Source organism: Ovis canadensis, chromosome 23, assembly GCF_042477335.2.
Source record: "Ovis canadensis isolate MfBH-ARS-UI-01 breed Bighorn chromosome 23, ARS-UI_OviCan_v2, whole genome shotgun sequence".
NCBI lineage: Eukaryota > Metazoa > Chordata > Mammalia > Artiodactyla > Bovidae > Ovis > Ovis canadensis.
In genome coordinates, this window is record NC_091267.1 from 63,971,578 (window position 1) to 63,987,078 (window position 15,501).

Consider the following 15,501-nt stretch of genomic DNA (forward strand, 5'->3'; position numbering starts at 1 on the left):
GGACAAGAGCTTGGGCTCCTGTCCACATCCCACTCTGCCTGCCCCCTAACATCCCAGCTCTTCCAGGTCTTGTTCCTCTACCTTCTTGTCAAAGCAGATTCTCCCGTGAGATTTTCTACGTACACCTCTCCCTTACCAACAACATTCAACCTCCAGACTCTAGAGTTTCTCCCTCCGACACATGTCTCAAATCTGAACCGTTCTCTAAGAACAATCTAGAAGACTGTTAATAGCCTCTCTCCTCACTGGTTCCTGCCTCCCTCAATCTCTTACTGTCTCTGTAGTCAAAATGACCTTTTCGGAGTGGGAATCTGATCTTGTCAACCCGCTGTTTAAAAGTGGTTGGTTGGTGGATCTTTGTTTTTAAACAGCAATTTGTCTTTAAAAATTTAAAGGCTAAATTATTGAACTTCAAAGTCCTGCAAATCATCTTGGGCTTGTCCTTCTCATCTCATCATCTTGGTATCAACCAAACAGTCCTCCTTCAAAGTCTCCTTCTGCTGGGTCATCAGACACCCTGAATACTCTTTCTTCACTTTGCCCGTTTTCTACTCCACTTCAGGCCTCAGCATAAATGTTTATTTCCCCAGGAAAGCCTTCACTGATTCTCTTTCATTTTGCGGGGCAGGGGGCGAAGGGGGGGAAACACTGTGTGGCATGAGGGAGCTTAGTTTCCCAACCAGGGCCAGAACCTGTGCCCCCTGCATTGGGAGCACGGAGTCAACCGCTGGACCATTAGGGAAGTCCCTTCATGGATTTCTAAGCCAGTTTATCTCCCCATCGTAAACACTCTCTGGGACTTTGTGCTTCTCTCTTTGGAGAAAATGTCTCAATCATAAAATTGTCTGACTTGTTTAATGTCTGTTTCTCCCACTTAGTAGCTGGCAAGCTCCACAGAGGCAAGGACTAGGCTTGTCTTGCAGTCTTCGTGCCTGACTTGATAACCAGCACATAGTAGGTCCTTGCTATGGTTTGTTTCTTGCTATAGTTTGTTGAATGAATGTCAGTTAATGTTTGAATTAAAATTAGTGTTTTCCTTTAACTTAATCTCTATATGAGAGGATGGATGCTCATTAAACTTATTGTGCTAATCATTTCATGATGTATGTAAGTCCAGTCCTTAGGCTGAACACCTTGAACTTACGCTATGCTGTGTGTCAACTATATCTCAGTAACACTGGAATAAAAAATAATATGACACAATTAGATGAAATTAAGGTTTCCTCACGCTCATCTCAAATGGGTTAGGTGTGTCCTCTCTGTGTTCCCATTATACATGGTTCTTGTTCAGTTGCTCAGTCATCTCCAACTCTTTGTGACCTCATGGACTGCAGCACACCAGGCTTCCTTATCCTTCCCTGTCTCCCTTAGCTTGCTCAAACTCATGTCCATTGAATCGGTGATGCCATCCAACCATCTCATCCTCTGTTGTCCCCTTTTCCTCCTGCCCTCAATCTTTCCCAGCATCAAGACTTTTTTCTAGTCTGTGGGATCACAGAGAATCAGATGTGACTTAGTGACTGAACACGCACGCAGGCACTCAAGAAAAATGTTTACTGAATGAATGGAGCCTCTTGAGGGGAAAAGAACAGGTTCAAAAGTGGGAATTCATTGTAGGACCCAGATTTGTGCATCATCTCAATGGGTTACATTTAAGATTGAGCTTTGGGGGTCAACCTTCAGAGGGGCAGGAGGGAGAGGAGATAGCAAAGGCAAGGCCAAAGATCCAGAGGATTACTGTGCCAGGGACGTTAAAAAAAAAAAAAAGAATTTCAAGAAGGAAGGACAAGTCCACTGAGTCGTATTCTGCTGAAAGAATGAGGAAGTTGAGAACTAAAAAAAAAGGGGGGGTTGAATTCCTCTAAAAAGAGGAAGTTCTGCACAGTTTTTAAAAACATTGTGGAAATGGAAGCCAGATTTATGAAAAAGAAGAAGGGAATGGTTTCCCAGGAGAGAGCAGAGACGTGGGCTGTTTCTTGAAAGGGCTTGGCATCGTGGAGGTGAGTCCAGCTCCCCTATTTGGATAAAGTAGAAGGAGCTCCAGAATACTCCTTCTCACATTTTCTCCTCGCTTCTCCTTTCTGTCTTTAGAAATACAGAATGGGTTGAATTCATGACAGAGAGTTCAATTTCCCATTTCTCGCTGTTAGAATATTGTTTATTGAATGCTATTTTCCCTGCTGGCATAAAATAACATGCTCTTCCTTCCCCAAACTTGCATAAGGACTCTGGTGACTGTTCATGTCTATTCAGAAATTGTGAATGAAATCTAAAAACATAAAGTCTTTTTTTTTTTCCACAAAAGGTGCTAACATACATTTTTCTACCAAGAAAAAAAAATTGAAAATGCTTTTTAAAAATATCTTCATGGACTCTCTAAAAAATGTATTCTAGAGCAATTTTACTCCAAGAGTAAGAATGTGGAGAATAAATTACCTTCTTAACATGTCTAACAGTATGTGCCTCTGGCAACAGGGAGAGACGTGAACAAATGCCTCTTAAGAAGGATCAGAAGATGACTAACAGGAGTTTTCTAAATTACACACCTAGGAGGCTGGGAAATCTAGCCAGGTTTCAACCTGAAAGCAACCTCTGCAACGCTAGCCCGGTAAATCTGCCTTTGAGTCATAAGGCTGAATCACCAGAGTGAGGGAAATCCCAGGCAACACTGTCCCAAGCAACGCTCAACAGGTGAAAATGGAAGGAAATTTACTGAAAGTCACGAAAGACCTTTTGACAGAGAATGTCCCAACATAACTCTGAAATTGGAGCTCTGTGAAAGAAATTGCTACAGGAGACTATTTTCCAGTAATGAGAGTTGAACTCAAATTGCCAACAGGTGGAACAAGGTTCTTAGCTGAACTCAGACAAAAACAGCCTTACTGGGAGTATGTGAACTCGGACTGAGAAAAGTTTATTCATTTTCAGTAAACTCTACCTGGAATTTAGCATTCTCTTCAATTATGGATGTAGGTAACAAACTACTAGGATTATAGAAACCATGAATTTTTGTACCACCTTCCAGCTATTGCAGGTACTATGTAACATGATTTACATTCATCATTACTAGTTATTCAGCCTATCACTATATTTTTATTTAATGCATTATAAAGTAGCATATGTATCATTATGCCAGAAATTTGAGGTTTAAAAATATTTTGTAGTTTTATTTTATTATAATTAGATCTTCAGTGACTCCATGTATTTCATTTTATGCATTAAAAAAAAAATTCAGAGGAGTCTGTAAACTTCACCAGACTCTCAGTGCTGACCATTACACACAAAGATTAAGTACCCTGGTCTAGTACTTTATGAATAAAGCTTATGGTTCATCATTTCTAGTTTCAGGCACAAAGATATGAACAAGAACCATTTGGTGCCTTAATAAGTTAGAATCCAGATATAATTTTTGCAAGTTTGTGTTGTTTAGGACTAATCATTTACTCCATGTTGCTCTGTGCAACTTAATTTTGGTTTAAGCGTAATAAAGGAAAGATGTTCTACCTCCCTTTGGATGCCTGCTAAAGTAGAATGCTCCCAATTAATTGCTGGAGCTGGTGTAGACCCTGATGTGAACCATCAGAATGGAATCAAATCTCCAGAGAGGTCCCGGGGTCCCCCAGACATTCCTAAGGCAATGAATGGCTATGTTAAGAACACCTAGACTTCCCAGGCCAGGAGTGCAGCTTGGTGCTGGTTGTGATTCATTCTGGGAAGCATTTCAGAATGCCAGTCAGTCTAAGGTCAAAGAGCACTGGAGGAGAGGCAACTAGGTTTTCTTTGTGGTTAGACCACATCTTGTTGATGTAAAAAAAAGGTGAAATATCCAGCGTAACAATGTCAGAGCTGTTTTAGGTTTCTGATATTCCATGTACCAAGCACTCACCATTTATTGCTCAGTAGGAAAACATATTGGATAATCAAACTCTCTTTATGAATTCAGGTTCTGTAGTTACCCTCTTGACCAGAGAAATCTTCAACACTTTATAGAAATATGTCCCTGTACTGCCCCCAAGAGATAGAACCGCAGAGCTAGCTTTTTATCCCATGTAGTCAGAGAAACACGAAGCCTGCCTGGTCTATTAAGGACCTGTATACAGAATTATACTCAAGATACCAGGAACACTATTTGGATAATCAAGGCAAACATTCCTAAGATTTTGTTCCTAGACATCACTCAGAGACTTTGCATGTGTTCTATTCCGTGCAAACATTTCACCTGGTGCCTAGCTCATAATTACACATCTGGAGAATTAACAAAAAAATGGCACTGCTCATGATTTAAGCATTACAAATCCTCACTATGAGAAGGAAAGACTAATTGTGTTTTCCCTGGCTCAGGAAATATTTGAAGGTATACAAAGTAACACTGGCTTATTATTCTACACTTAGAAATAATAGAAAAGCTATGATAAACCTAGGCTTCCCAGGTGGCGCTAGAGTAAAGAACTCACCTGCCAATGAAGATGTAAGAGTTGCTCATTTGATCCCAGGTGGGGTAGATCCCCTGGAGGAGGGCATGCCAACCCACTCCAGTATACTTTGCCTAGAGAATTTCATGTTCAGAGGAGTCTGGCAGGCTACAGTCTATAGGGTGGCAAAGAGTTGACGTGTCTGAAGCAACTTAGCTCACATACATTCATGACAAACCTAGACAGTGTATTGAGAAGCAGAGACGTCTCTTTGCCAACAAAGATCCATATAGTCAAAGATATGGTTTTTCCAGTAGTCATGTGTGGATGTGAGAGGTGGACCGTAAAGAAAACTGAGCACCAAAGAATTGATTCTTTTTGAACTGTCATACTGGAGAAAAATCTTGAGAGTCCCTTGTATTGCAAGGAGATCAGATCAGTCAATCCTAAAGGAAATCAACCCTGAATATTCATTTGGAAGGTCTGATGCTGGAGCTGAAGCTCCAATGCTTTGGTCACCTGATGCCAAGAGCCAACTCATCAGAAAAGACCCTGATGATGGGAAAGATTGAAAGCAAAAGAAGAATGGGCTGGCAGAGGATGAGACGGTTAGATAGCATCACTGACTCAATGCACGTGAATTTGAGCAAACTCCAGGAGATAGTGAAGGGCAGAGGAGCTTAGCAAGCTACAGTCCATGAGATTACTAAGACCCCCCATTCACAGCAACATGAGTTCACAGAATCTAGGACTTCAGGAGTCTTCTGTGCTTCTCAAATGCCAATGTGTGTGGAGCCACCCGAACCTGTTCTAACAAGCTCCCAGGTGATACCAAAGTTGCTATTCCTGGAGTCCTCCCTTAAGGGTTTATAGACAATGATGGTGCCAGAATGAGGATTTAGAATAAGTAACACCAAGCAGCCAGTTTAGGAAGATCTTAGGGGCAGCCTTAGCAAGACCGAATCACTTTGGATCACTCAGAGGGTATTTTCACAATGACAAGGACAGTAGTAAATTTTTGCCTTTCTCTTTCCAGGTTTCTTGAAAGTCCTAGAGAAAAATCAATTGTGATGCAATATCATCCATAAGCATCAAAATGCTACTTTTCCTTGGGGGTAAGGGTTCTTCTATTATTAATAAGCCTATGATATTAACCTCTCTGTTCTTCACAAAGATTTCCAGAACTTTCCTTAAAATATTTTGGTAATGAAGACACTGCTTATTATGGTATTAGTTGACTCTTTCAGACAGTCTGCAAAGTTAGATTTATTTTAATTATATAAGGAGTTGTTAGCACTTTTTTGGAGGTAATTATCATCATTAGCATGGCACTGTATTTTGGGAATAACAAAAACATTATTGTTTCTTAATGATAGTATTTACCTTCACCAAACGTTTTTATGTCTCACTCCCAGACTAGGCTAACAGATTTGTTGCTACAGTGTCTAACACAAATATCTCTTGTGTTATACTGTTTACTTTCTCTTGTATTTTTAAACAGTTTGCATTTTTAATAACCCTGATTTATTGAAGGATAACTCCCAGTGCCACAGTCAGTATTCATTATTAATACTTCCTAGTCTAAGGCAGATAGAGTTGTGTAAATCTAAATAGAGTGATTAGGACAGTCTGTTTTTGCTATAGATAATGTGCCAACCTAAAACCAATGATACTGCTCACATATATTCTCATTACAAAGAGACTGACCTTCCATAATTCTCTGGAACCTCAATAATATGGATTTCCCTTATGGAAACATGGGCTTCCCTGGTGGCTCAGACAGTAAAGAATCTGCCTGCAGACCCAAGCTAGATCCCTGGGTTGGGAAGGTCCTCTGGAGAAGGAAATGGCAACCCACTCCAGTATTCTTGCCTGGAGAATTCCATGGACAGAGGAGCCTGATGGGCTACAGTCCATGGGGTCGCAAAGAGTCAGACACGACTGAGCGACTAACACTAACGCTATGGAAACACACTGTGGTGCTGGGATGCAATCAAGCTACTCCAGAGAATGCCCTGGCAGTCCAGGGTTAGGACTCGGTGCTGTCGGTGAGGGGCCTGGGTTCATCCCTCCCTGGTTGGGGAATAAGCCGCTTGGCGTGGCCTAAAAATAAGTAAGTAAATCAAGCTGCTCTATTTCCATGGCATGTTTTTCCAAGCATTTTTCATGGGTTTGGAGAAAGTGGGCAAATGTGTATTCATCTCGAGATAACTGGCTATACAACTCCTTAAACTCTGCCTAAGGAAGAGTTTTACAGGAAAGTCATGTAGCTAGGTGTGCACTAGCAGCCTGCCCCTTTATAGCTCCTCCCGCTTCACAGGTGAACCAGCCAAACCAAAGGCAAACCCAGAGATCCCAGCCTCTATTCCCAACAGTGCAGGACTCACACAAACCAATCCCCACCCACGTCCTTCTCTATTTGTTCAGTGACGTAGCCCAATAACCTATTTCCTCCTCCTTGTTTGCTGTTGATTTGCGCCTTGGCACCATGTTTTACCTGATCATCTGCTTTGTATTTTATCCTTCCATGAAAAGCTTGTGCCTTCTTTTCAGGCTCAGCATCTCTATTTTCTGCATGACTACTGTTTTTTGGCTGCTTTGCAAATCTTGTGAGATCTCATTTCCCCTACCAGGGACTGAACCCAGGCCAAGGAAGTAAAAGCATGGAATCTTAACTGCTAGGGCCCCAGGGAACTTCCCCTCATGGCTATTTTGACAACCCTACAAGGCCTGGTGAGCCACATTCTGGGCACCCAAGAATGGTCCCTTCCTTTTTCTTAGCCCATCCAGTGGAGGACAAGGAAGAAGCCCAGAAGAAAAGTATTAGATCCACAATAGTTTCCATGGGGAATATCTGCTCCAAAAGAAACAGTGATGCATAATGCAAATAGTTTACTTTATGATCCCCTGGAGAAGGGAATGGCTACCCACTCCAGTATTCTTGCCTGGAAAATTCCACAGACAGATGGATACAGTCTATAGGGTCACAAAGAGTCAGACAGAACTGAACGACTAACACTTTCACTTTCATTTTTTTCGAACATGTATTGTTGGAGTGGATATAAAATTCGTGCAGTAAGGTGTATAAGTTATGTCATTCAAATCTGACAAATGTTTAAACATGTATACACTTGTGTAGCTCCTGTCCAGGCTGTGATAAAGAATGTTCCCTTGTGTCTCTTTTCAGCCAACCCCCCCTTAAACCTGTTTTACTGACTTCTATCACCAAAAATTTCTCCTTAAGGAATTCTCTGGAAGTCCAGTGGTTAGGACTTCACACTGTTCCCGCTGTAGGCCTGTGTCTGATCCCCAGTTGGGGAACTAAGATCCCATAAGCTGCATGGTGTGGCCAAAAAGATTTAAAAAAAAATTCTCCTTAAAAGCTAATTTCTTATAACTCATTCACTCAGTCATTTCTGTGCTCATTGCACAAAGTAAAGTGTCATGATTACGATTATCTCTCACCCACATTAAGTCTAGCTTTTTAAGTATCATAATAAGCAGTATTAAAGTAAAAAAATTATTTGCTTAACCCCAGCAAAATCAAAATTAAGAACTACACACAGCCTTTCCCTAACTTCTTGTTCCATAAGGATTGCACTTTGGGATGATACGAATGGGTGAAGTGCTTGGAGCCAGCTGTGTTTCAGAATCTAGAAACCTTGGGATTTGGGAAAACATTCCAAGGAGCATACACTGTATGTTTTACAATATCCTCAGTGGGAGCTGAGGTAGTGCCATAAAAATATTCATATTACTGAATAGAAATATATGAATACTTACAACATGTTGGGAAAACAAAGACTATAGACAGATGTGACAATTTATTTGTCACCAAATAAATTCTGACACCACCAAAGTGACAGAATCCCCTCAGATGGGAAAAAACATTTTGGGTTCTACAATTATGGATAAGAGTTAGTGAACTTGTATGTAATATATTAAAAAACTTCTCTGCTTAAATCAAGATTCGCTTTTATGTTGCATCCTCCACCAAGCCTTCTAGATAACATACGTTGAAGAAATAATTACTTCTGGGAGTATCGCTCTGTTTGCCAGATGAGATGCTACTGGATTCATGAATAAAGCCGATTAGATCTTCTAATTTACTCAGTTAAATGTTGTGGGTTTTTTTTTTTTTTAGCAGATTGGAGACAATGATGGGCTCCAAAGTGAATTTCCAAAGACCTTTGGAGACAAGCAAGGAGAAACATAAGAACAGCACCAAGAACTCCGAGTTCACTGTCATTTTCACCGTGCATGAGAGTTGTTGAATGAAACGTGTTTCCTAGTATAGAGGAAGCCGGTCAGTAGTAGGGGGCAAGAGGCTTTGTGCAGGGCGCAATGGTTACCCTCAGAAGCTTCTCACACTAGCAGCCTCTCTCTCCCATCAAACTAAGTCAGCCCTGCACGCATGACCTCTGCCTGATGACATGGACACATGCAGGAGATCTCACGCTTGAAGCTGCCTGCTCCAGAGCTATATTGGGCTTCCTTAGTAGCTCAGACAGTAGAGCATCTGCCTGCAATGCAGGAGACCCAGGTTCAATCCTTGGTTCGGGAAGATCCCCTGGAGAAGGAAATGGCAACCCATTCCCATCTTCTTGCCTGGAGAATTCCATGAACAGAGGAGCCTGGCAGGCTACAGTCCATGGTGTCGCAAAGAGTTGGACACAACTAAGCGACTAACACACAAGCACGCATGGGTGCGTGCACACACACAGCTATATTACACAATTCCATCTAATCTGATTTAGGTGATACAATGGTTATGTTGATGAAAATAATCAATAAACAATCTATGAGAAGAACGAAAAAGAACTTCATCTGAGCCAAACTGAAGACTATAGCCCAGAGACAGATTTGAGAGGCACTTGAGTTGTGTTCTGCCAGACTACAAAATGAGGGAGGCTTATAAAAGGCAAAGCCCACAAAACTGATAAGTTGTTTGTCAACAATTAGGATTGGAGCTGGCAAAAATTTAGTTTGCTTATTCAGCGAGGATTGGTTGGGGTTCAAAATGGTGACATAGTTATGGGGGAGGCGTTGAGACCATAAAGTTGCAGCTGCTAGCAGCCATTGTTTTGAGAAAGGCTGGTGGTGTCCTTGAGTCTGATTACAGTTCTGAAAACTCAGGTTCTCAGTAACGCAGGAACGTGTCTGAAACCACATCCACAATGGCCATCAGACTTTGTTCTGAATGCCTGAACCACATTTTGAGTTTTCAAATGCATTGTTTTCTTTCATGGTTATAGCATATGCGCAATGCACGTTTAATAGGCCACAAAATAGGCTGTTCTAGGTAGCATAAGGTTTAAATTAAATCAAGTTTAAGACAAAATGACTTTCTCATACCTCAGTGTGAACATTTCTTCCATCAGTAACAAAAAGGAAATATTTTTTAGAAGCTTTTCATTGTGTTTAGATCGATGTGGAAGCACGTCTGTTTAAATTTATTATAAAAGTCTTCAGAAAGGGAGTCAAATTATAATTGCCATTGCAGAAACAAAGACTGCTGGGATTTTATATTTTGGAAAACCTAGAGAAGCAGGAAAAGAATTTTAAAATGTTCATTTTGAATTAACATCTCAACATTTCAATTTATGAGGTCATAAATGCAATTAACGAAACAAAAGAAGTAATCATTTCTTTTGAGCTACTACAATGCTTTGAGCTCATTCTTTACATATTGCCTTTAAATTATTTTATACGGAAATGTTCAATTATACACAAAAGTAGAGGATATAGTATAATAAGCCCCCTTAAAGACAGGACTCAGTCTTAATAAATGGTGACATTTTGCTAACCTTGTTTCAACTATCACCATTTTTCTCCCTAGAACAATGTAAAGGAAATTCATGACATCATGATTATGTCATTTCATCCGTAAATACATACCTAACAACCAACTTCTCTTTGAATTCACCCATGTGAAAAAATGCTTTATCTCCATATTGTAAGGTAGACTCCTTGAAGACAAGCAGTGTATCTCTTCCATTCCTGTTTCCCAATTAGCTCATCTCAGAAGAAACTTTTTAAATTTAATTAATTAATTATTTTTTGGCTGCACCGGGTCTTTGGTGCTGCTCTCAGGCCTTCTCTAGTGGCAGCGAGCAGGGCCTACTCTCTGGGGGCAGTGTGCAGGCTTCTCACTGCGCAGGCTTCTCACTGCGCAGGCTTCTCTTGTGGCAGAGCACGTGCTCTAGAGCCTGCAGGCTTCAGTAGCTGTGAGGCGCAGGTCTAGTTGCCTTGAGGCATGTGGGATCTTCCTGGACCAGGGGTCGAACACATGTCCCCTGAACTGGCAGGTGGATTCCCAACCACTGGACCAACAAGGAAGTCCTCACCAGAAACCTTGATATACACACAAAATCAACTACCCTCTGAGGATTGCCATGAACACATGGCCTCAGACAGTGGTTCTTAAATTTGAGTATGTATTCAAATCAACAGAAGGACCTGGCAAAACACAGATTGCTGGTCTCCAACCACGGAGTTTCAGCTTCAGCTTGGGTCTAGGGTGGGGCTTGACTATCTGCATGTCTAACAAGTTCCCAGGTGATGATATGACCATCCAGAACCACGCTTTGAGAACTCTTTCATTAGAACAAAGAAGACGTCAATAGTCTAAACCTGCCCACTAATTATTCAAACATTAATCATATGTGAGGACTTAGAAGGAATACAGGGAGAAATGATTTTTATAAACCCCCACTTTCATAAGCTTATATTGGATGAAAAGTACTTTAAAAAGAAATACTTGCACAAGAACTATTAAGAAACACAGGAGCTGAAGTCTCACATCAGAAGATTCTTATGTAATTGGTATAGTGACAGCAATGCATTTTTTGTTTTTAAGCTCGAAGGTAATTCCAATGTGCATTTACATACTATTACACCAGGGCTCAGACTTCCCCGTGACTCAGCAGTTAAAAAAAAAACCCACCTGCAATGCAGGAGATGCAGGTTTGATCCCTGGTTGGGAAGATCCCCAGGAGGAGGGCATGGCAACCCAGTATTCTTGCCTGAAGAATCCCATGGACAGAGGATCCTGGCGAGCTATGATCCACAGGGTCACAAAGAATCAGACACGACTGAAGAGACTGAACATGCACGCACGCACGCACGCACACCGGGACTCACTGAAGAGATCAGAGTTTGAGTTATGAAAGAGATTTTAATAGTTTAAATGGGGAGAACATTCCTATTTTCCAGGCTGGGGGTAGGGGTGCCATTAGTTCCAGATGCTCTTTCTGGTCTTTCCAAGACAGTGAACTGCACATAAAAATACTCAAAAGTATTCAGAGTGTACACAGCATAATTTGTTTTTCTCTTCCACTTATTAGCGGTACCTTTGGGCAAGTCAACCTGTAACTCCTTTTGCAAAATGGGGATAATGATTATACCCACGTCATAGTGTTAAGACAATTAAGTCATTTTAATATATATACAGGGAGACTGAGAGCCACACTTAGCAGATAATAAGTGTTCAGTGAATAATTCTTTATTGGGCACCATCTACATGACTGGCAGAGAGCCTGAGTGAGAATGCTTCCCTTGCATCTGTATTCCTTTAACTTTCCAAAGCCCTTGCTTATTTTTCATCACATTTCCTCCTTTCAAGGGCCTTTGATACAGGAAGGGGGAGTTTAATTTGGTCCACCCGACAGGAGAAAGATGTTGAGTGATTTTTCAAGAGTGTGATAGATAGAATCGTGTATTCAAACCTCCCAAAGAGTACTCTTTCTTTTGTTAGAAATAAGCAAACAAAAACAAAAACAAAAAATTGAACTGAGGAATTTGTTCAACTCCTTTTTGCAGATATACCTTCCTGTATACACATACATGTTCACAGGGATCTCGACCACCTTCTATCGTTCTCAGATGATCTATAAATGGGATGTCTAATCTATCGATAATTTATGTTCTACTTGGAGTTGTATTTCTCATTCAGCTGTATTTCCAGTCAAGGACTGTCAGCTCCTAACTCCATTTTCTGAAGAGAATTCTACATTTCAGAGAGGTCCTTTCATTCTCTCCAGGAAATTCAGAAAGTAGAAAACGTAAAACAAGTTTGAGTAAGAAAGTCCTCTTTTGCAACACACCCATGCATACAGAAAGTTGACATAGCAACTAACATGTTCCTTTCATGTCACAGGTACTTGGAGATAGGTTACATAATGAAAGCATAGGAAAAAGACAGATGTAATTGGAAAACATGAGTAATCATTAACAGAGATGTAAAATCTAAAACCTTCCAAACTTTCTCTGATGGTTTCTATTAGCAAGGACCACCCCCAAAGACACAACCCCTGTAATACAATGGTTGTTATTCTGTAATACATTGTTATCCTGTAATACACTGTAATACAGTGGTTGTTATTCTGCAACCGGTGGGGAATTTTCTGTATAATTGCAAACAAATATATGGAAACTCATTCCAACACTTTAAACACAACAATCCTTTTAAGCTTTGAAAAACACTGCTCTTTTGAATTTACCTTTTTAGCCTCTATCCAACATTCTTGCTTGAACTGAGCTATTTCATCTGTAAGTGATGCTATTTTGATACAGTAATAGTTAAAGTGAGACACTAAAATGTCTCAGTTCAAAGTTAAAAGGCTAAATGCGATCACATACCACATCCCTAAGTCTCCAAAAATAATTTAAGCATACAAATTTCAAGTATAGAATTATTTTTGAATGAATTTAAAGGGCCAGTATCTAATACAGTAGGTTAGTGGCACACAAAATCAAAGCAGTAATATTGTTATTATTAATACAGTAATAAAATTTTAATATTAATACAATAGTATTAATGCAGTAGTAAAATAGCAACTTTAGATCTGGCATCCTTAATTTGACCTAATGGGAATTATGAGCTATCCTAAAGAAACAAGTATAAAATTAAAATAACATGACAAGATTTCTGTGCATTTTAACAGTAACTGTTAGATGTCATTGTTAGTCCAAACAACAGAAAACCTTATTTGAGGTGATTTATTCAGGCAGAGGTTTATTTCACAGAATAAGAAATCTGGAATAAGAATCAAGGTGGAAAGTGGCTCAGTAATACTACTGGGGATCCAGGTGCTTTGGTCCTGCCAATATACTCAGAGGCCTTCATCTTCTTGCTTTTCATCCTATGGGCCAATAATGGGTGCCAGGACTTCAAACATTTCTGGTAAGAAGTGGGATGTGAAACAAAAGGTACATGCCAATTGAGTCTTTCTTAAAAAGCCTTTCCTTCTTCTAAAAAAGCCTTTTCCAAAGTTCCATCTAACAGCTTCCATATATGTGGAAAACTCGAATAGGGTCCTCTTGGACCAGCACTGTCCGAATGAAATATAGCATAAGCCACAAACTAGAGTTGTACATGCAATTTTAAATTGTATGATATCCATGTTAAAGAAGTGAAAAGAGATGAAATTAATTTAAATAATATATTTTACTTAACCCAAAATATCCAAAATATTATTTTGACATGTGATCAATATTTTTAAAATTGAGATTTTTTTTTTCACTGTTCTGAAACTCAGTGTGTATCTTAATTTAGAGTTGCCATATTTCAAATTTTTGCTCAATAGTCATAAGGCCTATAAGTACTGTACTGGCAGGAAGCCTCAAACCATTCCCCAAAGTGACTAAGAAGAAGTGAATTGGGATGGACCAGCAAAACAGCACTGTCTGCCTCTTTGATATTAACAGATATTTCATTTAACAGATAGCTCATTTAAGGAATGAGCTGATCTCAATTTAACCAAAAGAAATCCCATCCATGATAAGCTCTCTGTAACCCTTCAAGTTGGGATGATTCTACTGTAGGACGGACTGTCTTTCAAAGACAAAATAATTTTACCTCTACTAATGAAGCATTTAAAATGACACATAATTTTTACATTTTCTGTTTTCAGCTTGAAGCAGCTTGACAGTTTCTGGCAAGCAGGGTTATCTGAGGTCATGCTTATTTTTTTAATACTTTGATTTATTTATTTTTGGCTGTGCTGGGTTTTCCTTGCTGTGTGCAGGCTTTCTCTAGTTGCAGAGCGGGCGCTACTCTGTTGCAGTGCACAGGCTTCTCATTGTGGTAGCTCCTCTTGAGGAACACAGGTGCTAAGCACTGGGGCTTTAGTAATTGCAGCAGGCAGGCTGAGTAGTTGTGGTTCACAGGCTCTAGGGAACAGACTCAGTAGCTGGGGCACATGGGCTTAGTTGCTCCAAGGCATGTGAAATCTTCCCAGAGCAGGGACAGAACCCGTGTCCCCTGCACTGGCAGGTGGGTTCTTACCCACTGCACCAGCCAGGGAAGTCCCATGTGTTTTCTAGTCTCTCTTTTCCAGCGGTGGTTACTATAGCAGCCATAGTTATCATTTATCCTCTAACTACTAGGAAATGGCAACCCACTCCAATATTCTTGTCTGGAGAATCCCATGGACAGACAAGCCTGACGGGCTACAGTCCAGGGGGTTGCAAAGAGTCAGACGTGACTTAGCCGCTAAGCACACACCGTTTCCCCAACATGCCCCACCCTTGGATGCTCAGATAGGCACGGCTGGTCCAAATTTTACCGAATCGTCAGAGTTTAGGAGGCGAGAATCCACTTTTCTCTCCTTCTGCTCAATCTTCTCTATTCTACATTACCATCACTTCATGTTCTCATTCCATCTGCCTTGCCTCTTCTTCACCCTTTACATCTTTAAAATTTTTATTACTACACTTTAAAAGCACGCAAACTCCATTACAGTAAAGCTTTTTCGGTGGCCACATTTTCTGAAATAAGGATGAAGAACTATCCTCCAATATCACAACCACGGGTGAATTATACATATGTTAAGGGAGGGTCGCGCTCTTTTCACCATGTCCATTTAGGGTGCCAGTGCTTTCTTCTGAGAGAGAATATTCGAATATCTGCTTATGGGGCTGGTGATGACAGTAAATTCCCTGCGGGTCGAAAGTTGTGCCAGCCCACGGTTGATTCATGTGAATGTCTGGCAAAACCCACTGCAATATTGTAAAGTGATTAGCCTCCGATTACAATAAATTAATTAATTAATTTAAAAAAGTTGCGTCAGTAACCATGGAGAACAGC

General features: G+C 40.4%; 1 long non-coding RNA gene across 2 annotated transcripts; it reads left to right on the top strand.

The window, feature by feature from the left end:
• The first annotated feature begins 1,847 nt into the window (after nucleotides 1-1,847).
• Nucleotides 1,848-11,712, top strand: LOC138428186 (uncharacterized). Of its 2 annotated transcripts, none has more exons than XR_011252318.1 (3): nucleotides 1,848-2,000; nucleotides 5,449-5,527; nucleotides 8,557-11,712. It is a non-coding gene; the product is annotated as an uncharacterized lncRNA (long non-coding RNA). The 2 variants fall into 2 exon arrangements; XR_011252317.1 differs by having other exon boundaries at nucleotides 1,864-2,000; nucleotides 8,560-9,753.
• Nucleotides 11,713-15,501: the final 3,789 nt, after the last annotated feature.